This window comes from Danio rerio, chromosome 9, assembly GCF_049306965.1.
Source record: "Danio rerio strain Tuebingen ecotype United States chromosome 9, GRCz12tu, whole genome shotgun sequence".
Lineage (NCBI taxonomy): Eukaryota > Metazoa > Chordata > Actinopteri > Cypriniformes > Danionidae > Danio > Danio rerio.
The window spans coordinates 46045469-46057500 of record NC_133184.1 but is presented as its reverse complement, the minus strand read 5'-3'; the positions used below and the strand labels follow the sequence as shown (position 1 = coordinate 46057500).

Sequence of the window (12032 nt, the reverse complement as noted above, 5' to 3'; positions counted from 1 at the left end):
GTGTTTTTTAACCATACTGACACTGACACCTCAGAGATGGAGATTTTGCAAAATCAGATAAAATGTTGCTATAACTGTTATATATATATATATATATATATATATATATATATATATATATATATATATATATATATATATATATATATATATATATATATATATATATATATATGGGTGATATATATTGCGTAACAAAAAACGATGGAGGTCCATGTCCATGTGATGTTTGTTAAGTTGATATATCGATTATTGTGACAGGCCAACTTGGAACTGTCAAGTCAACTTGATTTTTTTTATGCACAGTTCATTTACTTAATTTTAAGGAGAGTAAATTAAATTTTTGGGTGAACTATTCCTTGATCTTCTTTAGGGTATATTTAGAAATCATATGGTGCTCTAACGTGTTTTGCATTATAGACAACAACAATTATCCTGTTCACACAAGATATATAAAAACAACTGTACTGCATAGTTGGTAATACACGTGTATAAACTGAACACATTATATGCATAGAATGTGTTATTGGGCATTATAAACATCACTTATGATTAATAAAAGCTTTTGTGGTTTTCACGGTGTGGTTTCATTAGTTTAATTGACTGATGATAATAATCGGAGGCTTATTGTACAGTGTTAACAAACAATAGGCCTATAAATAGTCATAGATAATTAGCTAGATAAATATGAGGAAATGTTTATGTCAGAAACTAAATCCATTAAGTGAATAAGTATTTTTTCACTGTATTTTGAAGATAGCAATAAGGTATTGCATGATGTTGGAAAAATCTAACATTCTAATATTTGTTTATTCTGTGACATGTATTGCGATATAAATAATTTCACTAGACGAGTTAAATAACTATTTGGGAAGTACTAGTCATTTTAGATTGATTGATTGGGATGATTCTGTAGAGGAGTGCATACGCATAAAATAAGAAACAATCTTCAAGCGTAGATGCAATCAATAAAGAAAAAGATAGCAATTAAATAAACAGCGTTTGATTGTTTTTTTTATGAGTTGATCTGTTTTCAGGTATACAATAATTGAAAAATTAAATGTAGAATCAAATACTGCATATATTTATTCGTCAAACAGTACAGTTTTTTTTAGGCCTGACTGCTTTTAAAACCCTCACACAGCCACAGGTCACAAAAAAAAAAAGCTGCTGAGATGAACAACAACTTACAAGACAACAATCTCAAATTCTCAACAATATTCTTAAAGGGCACTCTAAAAGCTTAAATAAGTAATAATTCACAGTTTTTGAAGAGCCCACAATATCAATTATTGCATGTTACTGGATTTTTTTTATTCTAAGACACGTATGGCGATATAAATAATTTGAATAGATGAATCGAATGATGAATTAAATCACTGTTTGAAAAGAACTGATCATTTTAGATTGATTGGGATGATTCTGTAGAGGAGTACATTGGTATAAAATGTAAGAAACAATCTACAAGCGTAAATAAATTCAATAAAGAAAAAGATAAAATAAACAGCGTTTGATTGTTTTTTTTTAACTGTATTCAGGTATACAATAATTGAATGATCAAATGTATAATCAAATACTGCATCTTCATTTTATTACCAATTAAATCGCTATTTATTCGTCAAACAGTACAATTTTTTTAGGCCTGACTGCTTTTAAAACCCTCACACAGTCAGAGGTCACAAAAAAAAGCTGCTGAGATGAACAACCACTTACAAGACAACAATCTCAATTTCTCAACAATATTCTTAAAGGGCACGCTAAAAGTTTAAATAATAACTATTTATTCACTGTATTTTAAAGAGCCCACAATAGCAGTTATTGCATGAAATTGGACATTTTTTATTCTAAGACAAGCATTGTGATATTAATAATTTCTAGACGAATTGAATAATGAATTGAATCAGATGTATTGCATAACTATTTGAAAAGAACTGATCGTTTTAGATTGATTGGGATGTTTTTGTAGAAGAGCACATGTGCATAACAAGCGTAGATAAATTCAATAAAGAAAAAGATACCATTTAAATAAACATCGTTTGAGTTTCTGATGAGTCGACCTGTATTCAGGTATAGTTGAATAATAAAATGTTAAATCAAATACTGCATAGTCTTCGTTTTATTAAGAATTGAAATGATATTCATTCGTAAAACGGTATGATCACAAAAAAGACTTGCGAAATAATAATAATTATATTGCATATGTTCGCGATGTGACTATCGCGAGTGATCACATTGCGATATCGATGCTGAATATATTGTGGAGCCCTAATAGCAATGTTGTACATGTTCGAAATTGTGACTGATTGAATATCTGCGTATGACTAATTAGTATCTCGTAGACTTTGATTGTTTGGGTGAGAAAATATTTTCCCAATCTTTTGTGTTCCACAGAAATCTTGAATCATCTGGTTTTTGAATGACGTTGAATGAGTAGATGATTTTTTTTTCTGTGTGTGAATGCTTACATTTTATAAATGCAATAGTTCAGACAAAATGTGCATTACTCTGTTTTTCTCACACTAAAGAATGTATAACATGCTCTGTTTTGCTTTCAGCCTAGGGGCTAAATGCTTTAGAAACCAGGTAAACTAGTTCTATTTTTCAAAAACACCATTCAGGAAACTAAAGTCATCTAAACAAAAAACTGAAGTGCTTTGAGGTCATTTTATACTATGGTACTAAAAATAGACAACATTGACATTTTGTTTAAGATTTATGTTTTTTTTTTTTAAACAAATACCAGGCAGCACAGTGGCTCAGTGGTTAGCACTGTCGCCTTCAAAGCAAGAAGGTCGCTGGTTTGAGTCCTGGCAAGGCCAGTTGTCATAACTGTGTGGAGTTTGGTCTCCACGTGTTTGCAGGGGTTTTCTCTGGGTGCTCTGGTTTCCCCCATGCACAGTCCTAAGACATTCGGTATAGGTGAATTAGATGAAATAATTTGGTCAGTGTATGAGTGTGTGAATGAGTGTATGGATGTTTTCTAGTATTGGGTTGGGGCTGGAAGGGCATCCGCTGCATAAAACTTATTTCGGTTCATTACTCTGTGGCGACCCCTGATAAATAAAGGACTAAGACTAAGGAAAATCAATGAATGAACAAACAAATTCCAAAATACTGTATATTGCAATTAAAACCACCATATATTGCATTTTTTGTTTTCGTATACCTTTATACATTCGTATACATTCTGTTTATGTGATGAAATTCTGACTTTTTAAAAACATTACTAAAGTGATTTGTAAACGCATGTATTTCTTTTATCTTTTTTCATGATTTATTTAAATTTAGACATTTTACAAACAGTAACGGTAACAATAACAACCAGTTATGACGACAGAGATGCACTATATAAAAAATAAACTAATAAAATGAGTACATAAATAAATGGGAGACATATGCATACACGTGTACAACGATCTAAATACAAAACTTTAAGGTAATAAAGAGTTTAAAGCTGTTATTATGCATTATATGGATAGGCTGGCCTAGGGAATTAAGTCTCGATTTTTGACATATTAACTTTCTTTTTAAACAGGTTAATCCATCCTTGCTTCACAAAAGCACAAAAATCCAATACATTTTAATGGCCTTGTGTATGCATTTAATAATTGACAGCAAAAACCAACAAAAGCATTCCTCCTTCTGAATTTTATTAGCAGTAGCATGTAGCAAATCAATTTTCACAACCTACTGGTTGACCTTCAAAATGTCCTGACCCAGATTCCAGATTTAAAAAAAACTATAAATACATCAAAAAAAAAGAAAGAAAAAAAAAAGAAATTAAGCAATTATTATAAACTGTAATCTTACAAACAAATACTGAGCAGCTAATGTAGTATGTACAGTAGACTGCGCAACACAACAGTGTCATTTCCCTCATGTGTCTTTGAAGCTTTTCTCTTGAGGTTTCAATAAGCCGGGTCTGTTTTCAGGCCCCTTGCTGAACTCATTTCCTGAGGACAAAGCCACCGATAACCATTCACATTCACCACACACACAACCTTTTCTGCTTTGTTTTCAGGCACTGGCCAGAAAAAAAAAAAAAAAACAAGCCATTTGGGAAAAACTGAAGGGCTGCATTAAAATGAGAAAACTTATATCTTATAAATAAGCATGTGACTTTTTCCAACACCATTTGGAGGTGTCCACGTTGCTGAAACACGTACGTAAAAGAATGTGAAGACTTGTGCGGCCACCATTGCTTCTCTCCTAAACTTGAAATCATGATTGACAGAATCATAGAAATGCTGGCTTGAGATCGTCTAGGGGGTCGAATTGAGATTGCAATCTTTTTACGATTAATTGTGCAGCTCTATTGTGTAGTTAATAATAAAATAAAAGATATACTACATGACCTGGCGTACACTATCATACTGAATCACACTCAATGAGCTCTCCACGGGAACAGAGGAAAACCAAGAAGGCAAAGCCTTAGATTTCTGTGATAGAAGTATTCTCATTACTTTTAACACATGGAAGAAAAGGGGATTGTCTCAATCAACAGTGATTTTACTGAACTAATAAGACAAAAATACAAAAATTAGCAAACACATTGTCTTCAACTTTCTTTAATCTGTATAAACAACATTAAAGTGTTGGGAAGTTCTCCGAAGGTAACATTATACTAATTTGTTTTATTAGTTTTTCAAAGGTAATGGTGGTGTAGATTACACAGTGTGTTGTTAAATGCAGAGCTCCTCTATTTAAAAATAAATAAATAAATAAATAAATAAAGAAGAAGAAAATTACCCTGCAAGCTCTGAAAGAGATCAAGCCTCATGCAGGTATGAAACTCAAAAGTAACATAACACAAACACATTACTTTCCATAAAATGTAACTAAGTAACGCAACTAGTTACTTTTTTGGGGAGTAACTCAATGTTGTAATGCATTACTTTCAAATGTATCTTTCCCCAACACTGGATAGAGGTTTCTAACATTTTTCAAAATCATGTTGAACAGACAAAGGAAACTCATAAAGGTGTGGAACCACTTGAGGGTGAGTAACTATTTTCACTTTTGGGTGAACTGTCCCTTTAAGCTATTTGTATAATAATTGTCTTTCAAGAAGTAAACTAGGCATTTGATGGTTAAAGTTTTGCTACACCACTACTGTGAAAAAAATTCTGTTATTTTAAGTTTTTTTTTTTTTGCGGTAGCTGGGGTGCTGGAAAAAAAATCCTGTACAATAGAAGCGTTAAATTACAGAAATTTACCGTAAAATAACAGATGTTAAATGACAGAAATATAATTAAACTTAAATTTCCAGTAAATTTCTGTAATGTAACGCCTGTTATTTTACAATAAATTAATTTATTTAACATCTGTTATTTTACGATAAATTTCTATAATTTAACATCTGTTATTTTATGACATATTTCTGTAATTTAACATGTTATTTTATGGTAAATTTCTGCAATTTAAAATCTGTTAGTTTACGGTAAATTTCTATAATTCAACAACTGTTATTTTACGACAGATTTCTGTAATTTAACATCTGTTATTTTACTGTAAACTTCTATAATTTAACATCTGTTAGTTTACTGTAAATTTCTATAATTTAACATCTGTTATTTTACAATAAATTTCTGTAATTCAACCTCTGTTAGTTTACGGTAAATTTCTATAATTTAACATCTGTTATTTTACTTTAAATTTCTATAATTTAACATCTGTTATTTTACGGTAAATTTCTATAATTTAACATCTGTTATTTTACTGTAAATTTCTATAATTTAACATTTGTTATTCTATGGTAAATTTCTTTAATTTAATGTCTGTTAGTTTACGGTAAATTTCTATAAATTTAACATCAGTCATTTTATGATAAATTTCTGTAATTTAACAAATCTCATATACATTAACATCCAAGCAAGCATGCTATAGATACTTTATCCAAAGTAAAATAAAAAAATAAAATAAAATAAAAAAAAGATACCCAAAGTTGCTTTTCAAGTTGTAAAGAAATCTGTGTTTTTGAAACCAATAAAGATAGAAGTCAATGATTTATTTTAATTATTTAGCCTGACAAGTTTACTCTTCCAAAATATTTTAAATGTGTCCTAAAATAAAATATATTAGCAGTTACAAAAAAAAGAAGAAAAAAACACACCTAAAACTTTGAACTACATGTTGCTTTAGTGTTATAGATTTCCAATCTTATAGTGTAACAACACCATCAGCGGTCATTGTCACCAACTGTTTTGCATGTCTAACATGGGAATATTCCATCTGAAAACTGTACCTTGGATCTGAAACAGCAGGCATCAAGCCAGGCTTATCAAGATCGCATCTAGACATGGGAAGGAAATGCAATACACAGATGCAGTGACCTACAATATCATCAATGGAAATGGTTCACTTTAACATATTACAACTTCCTATTGTAAATAACAGTACTGCACTAAGACAACAGAACCACACCTTTTGTTTAGTTAGCATGACATATTTTCCACGAAAGGCAACCTGAAACCTGTTAACACACAAACTCGGCTTACTTTTCCACTACTTGTTTGATGAAATGGAAAATGTTACAGGTTGCAATGCAGAAGTTTCGAATTGAAGCAACTATAATGAGATTTGAGAACTCTTGCAGGCAACAATGGCTTGAATTTCAGACTATTTTTAGCACAAATGTATTTAAAGAGGTTGATGAAGGATTTGGTTTCCATTTTGGGTGAAACCTTCCTTTAAAAATGTGTTTACAAGGTCTCTTTCTATGGCAGGAATGCAGTAAATCATGCGACAACGTACGGATTCAACCCTGTTATCTCTGCAAATACACAGCAGAGCTCTCATTTGCTCAAACACACACATACACACACACAAACACACACACGTCAGCTGTGTTTACACCTGACCAATGTTATCTGAAGACACCCAGAAGACAGTACTTTTATGTTTGCACAGAACAGAGACGGTTCTACTTTCAATTTTCACATAAAACTGAGAAAGTCACGAACATGACAGCGGGGAATGAACTTTTAAGGAGACTCGAGAGCCACTAGACTAAACTAGGAATCGTGACAACGGATAAGAGCACTAAAACCTCAGATCTGGCTAAAAGACGGATTTTCAAACTGCTGTCAGTGAAGCAATAATGGTCCTTGAAAGATGTCATGTGGTCTGAGAGATAATGGGCAGATTTAATACAAATAAAATTTTTTTTTTGTTTTTTTGCTCACCAAGGATACAATTATTTTGTAAAAATTACAGTAAACATTTGAATATTAGTAATCATTAATTATTTATTTATATATATATATATATATATATATATATATATATATATATATATATATATATATATATATATACATATATATATAATTTTTTTTCCCCTAGTTGTCCTTAAATGCATTTTAGAATGTCATTTAATCCCGTTACTCTGATTTTTCTGCATCATTCTAACATATCTATTATGCCGTGACTGTTGCTCAGTAAAGTGATTGGTGATCTTTGAAAGGGGAGTTGTTTTTCATTTATTTTAATATCCTGACTACATGACATATTAACAAATCCATATCTCAGCAGGGTCTGTCATGTTTTTGGGTCCCCTTGAAACATTTCCATTGTGTTATGTGGATATTTGTAAGTGTAGTGAGTAACTTGCAGCGCGTTTCTTCAGTTGTTTGTGTCGTGACTAATTTGCTGCGCGTTTCTTCAGTTGTTTGTGTTGTGAGAATTTGCAACACGTGTGCTGTCAAATTGATGAAGATTGTTTATTTATTTATTTGCTGGTGTTTTTTAATTGCATGAGCTTTCTTAAAATTGCAGCACATTAAGTTCTCTCGGCCACCATAGATTTGCCGCCCAAGCAAAAATTCCTATCGTTACAAATAGGGCTGCATGATATTGGTAAAATCTAACACTGCAATTTTTTTTTTCCTGCAATATATATAGGAATACAATTTCATTAGATTTGTTGAATAACTATCTGGAAAGAATTTATCATTTTGATTGGGATGATTCTGTAGAGGAGTAAATATGCATTAAATATAAGACACTATGGACAAACATAAATATATTCAATAGCATTTAAAAAAAGAGAAAAAGATAGCATTTAAATAAACAGCGTTTTTTGTTTTCAGAGGGGTCAAACTGTATTCAGGTAAACAGTAATTAAATATTCAAATGTAAAATATTACTGCTTAGTCTTGATTGTACTGTTTGTAACTGACGATTCATTTTATTGAATTCTTTATAAGAACATTTCTTATTTCACACTGAAAACATGTGTGGCCTACAAACAGCAAAAGTTTGTTAATATTTATTTACTATAGTTTCATTTATTCAAGTACATTTTCAAATGGATTATAAAATATTAATACTTAAAATAAATATCTATTATTTTCTATATTATTTACATATGTATTTTAAACTACATTTATTAAATCAAAAAAGTAAACATTTGAATAGTATTAAACATAAATACAATATTAAAAAGCTATTTTTAAATACATTTTTAAATCATTTAAAATTACCTCGACTCAAAGCTGATTTTTCAGCATTTTTCTAACATACCGATTTGCTGCTTAATAAAAATTATTATTATTATTATTATTATTATTATTGCTGAAAACATTTGTGGGATTTACAAACTTGATGAACAGAAAGTTTATGTTGCGATTTATTTACTAGATTATAATTTCAAAAGGAATATTATGAAATATTATTACAATTTAAGATAAATATCAATTATTTTCTATATTATCTACTTATGCATTTTAAACTACATTTATTTTGTGAAAAATACAGTAAACTTGAAAAAATGTGAATATTATTAAACATTAATACAATTTTAAAAAGCTATTTTTTATATAATTTAAAATATTATTTAATCCTGTGACTCAAAGCTGATTTTTTAGCATTATTCTAATTTACTGATTTGCTGCTTCAGAAACATTTCTCATTATTACTGATGCTGAGAACATTTGTAGGGCTTCCGAGTTTGATAAATTTTGTGTTGCATTTTTTTTAACTGCATTTTATTTCTATTTTCAAATGGAATATTATGAAATATTATTACAATTTCAAATAAATATCCAATATTATCTATATGAAGAGTTCAGATGCAAAAAAACTCTAAATGCAGTCTAAAATTTTATCCTAAAATAAGCATTTTTTTTCAGCCTATTTGTTTATGTTCAGTTGTTTCACTGTTAAGGCGATGAAAAAAACATTTTCATCATCATAAAAGTAAAACTACATACACACAGGAGTCTGAGAAAAATGCTAATTTTAAAAGTAAATATTAAATGGCATTTAGAGGTTTTTGCATCTCAACTCTTCATATTATGTAGATATGTATTTTAAACTACAATTCCCATTATTTAAATCTGAATTTTCATTATGATTTCAGTCTTCAGTGTCACATGATCATTCAGAGATCACTTACAGTCATCAAATTATGCTAATAAATATTTTAGATGTATAGAAATATTTTTTTATCATAATTTTAAATGTTTAACATGACAAATGTCTTTACTGGTAGTTTAAATGATTTAAATCCATCCATGCCACATTAAACTATTACTTTAAAAGAAACCATACAGATCCATGGTTAATCCAACAATTAGTTTATAACAATTAAACTAATCCATATTAACTCATGATAAAGAGCGTCTGTGCTTTCACTTCAGTTACATAACTCAGAGTTATACAACATATCATACATAAATGCGAGATCAAACGCCTGAAACATTACAGTTTGGTTAAAACAGAAAGAAATAGGTTTATGAGCAATTCCAGCATAATGGATGTGATATCTGCAGTTAAAACTCAAACAAAAATGCACATAGAAAGTATACGTTAACATTATATTGACATATATGTTTATATTTTCCAGAACAACTGAACAGAGTTATGGGATCAGAAAATTATCAATCTGTAAACATGTTTTGTACTTTAAATGAGGGAAATATACATGCGTTGTGAACGTGAACAAAAAAGTCTTCAAGTCTGCATACTTTGTAGAAATTCTGTGAATTAAACAGCACAACCTCAAAAATAAATAAATAAATAAATAATGCATATCAACAGGATGAGTGTTGGCTCTCTATAGAACAAAAAATAATTTATTTGATTTCATATTTTTGCATTTATGAGAAAATAATTTCATTAAGGATGAGACATCTCTCCGTTATAGATATGACCGATGTAAATTTGCCACTTGTGTGACTGATAAATCAAAAAAATTGTTTAAAAACATTGACAGAGATACTTTTGAGCATGTAAAATACTTGCTTACACACACACACACACACACACACACACACACACACACACACACACACACACACACACACACAAAACGTAGAAACAATTTCGGTATTTTGGCGAAAACTTTTTTTTTCATGGCAAGGTTGACATTTGCATGGAACTGCTCATATATGGTTAAACAACAATCAGGCTATGTACTGTAATGTACTCTACTCTGTATCAAATATGAAGCAGCTACACTTAATAGGAACTGACAGAGATAACCATAACTGATGTGCATTAGATATGTAGAAATAAATTTAATAAAATAATAATAAAGCTTTGTTATTTATCCTCTCAGAATAGAACTGGCTGCTTGCTAGGCTAGCTGCTTACCTTAAAAGTCCATATAGTTGTATAGCCATCAGCACACTTGCATAAGATTTACACAAACTCTCCGACGTAGTAGATGTCATTATAGTAGTTTTGTGCATGTTTGTTTGCACATAATTTGCATCAAGCCCTTTTATAGACATCTTGTAAGACTATATAGTTATTTTTACCATTTTACTACAACTGATTTGGCTTTGCCCATATGACAGACGCTAGGTGCTCCGACGACAAGTGTTCAGGTTGAGAACACAATTAAACTACAGCAAAATCTCCAGTCAGACATTTCTTTTCGGATATAAGTGTCATCTTAAGTGATCAAGAAAACACAAAGGCCTTTAAACACTTCTTCCACTTCAGATGAGAGCTTTGGGTGGCGCTGAATTAAGCTCTTCATGCTTTCTTTTATTCCGCTCGCTTGATTAGTAATGCATCAAGAATTCAAAGACTGGGATACTATCAGTGTTATTATCATTCCAATGAACATCACTAAAGTTCAAGCACATCACTAAGGCTTTTTAATGAGGCTATAAACTTCACATTTGATCGCTTTCCAGGCACAAACAGCAGGTGACATGGCCATGGCACAATTATCATAACCATCATCATCATTAGTAATCAGACACATCATCAGTTTGTCATATTAAAGTCATCCGATTAGTTGCAAAACTTTGTTACATAGTCCAGAGGATCATCCATCACCGCGTAAAAGTTCTCTTCACTTTACCTTTTACAAAATATAAATACTAATTTACTCTCTCAATCACGCGCGCATGCTAAACAACTCTATTAGACTCTGTAAATACACTTGAGAAATGAGCGCGTGCTTAAAAACACCATAGGCTGTTGCGCATTTAAATCAGCACGAACAGTATTTCAGTGAGCATCTCCGCGTAAAACAGCTTCAGCCCATCGCGAGATTAGAAAACAAACAGCGAAAGTAACTGTAGCAGAAGATAAAACAAAGCAAAAAAAAAAAAAAGCTGAAAAGCCAAACTTACCATGTCTCGACTGGACGTGATGATGATGATGATGATCGCGCGCTGATATAGAAGTATCTGTGCACTGAATCATCTGCCAAAACTATTCCAAAACTTCAAGTGCAACGCTTCCGCTTCCGGAAAAAAGTATCGAGATGGGCGAGACGAAGCCCAAAAATACGCCTGGCCTGAAACCTGCTGGAAGAAGATAAGCAGTACACCATCCCTACCTCATCCAAACCAATGACTTTAAAACTATAGATCAAAACCAAAAATACAGTACAGTTATTACAGTTACAACAGACAGACAGACAGACAGACAGACAGACAGACAGATAGATAGATAGATAGATAGATAGATAGATAGATAGATAGATAGATAGATAGATAGATAGATAGATAGATAGATAGATAGATAGATAGATAGTGTTGTCTTTAAATGATTCTTGATCTAAATACGCA

The 12032-nt window shown here is 30.9% G+C and overlaps 1 protein-coding gene across 2 annotated transcripts in view; it reads right to left on the bottom strand.

Annotated features, from left to right (window-relative positions):
• The window catches only part of itprid2 (ITPR interacting domain containing 2), a 117162-nt gene extending 105474 nt beyond the window's left edge, over positions 1-11688 (bottom strand). For both annotated transcript variants that reach the window (XM_073913156.1, XM_073913157.1), the window contains exon 1: positions 11592-11688. The gene's annotated coding sequence lies outside the window, so the exon portion shown is untranslated. The remainder of the gene's footprint in view (positions 1-11591) is intronic.
• Positions 11689-12032: the final 344 nt, after the last annotated feature.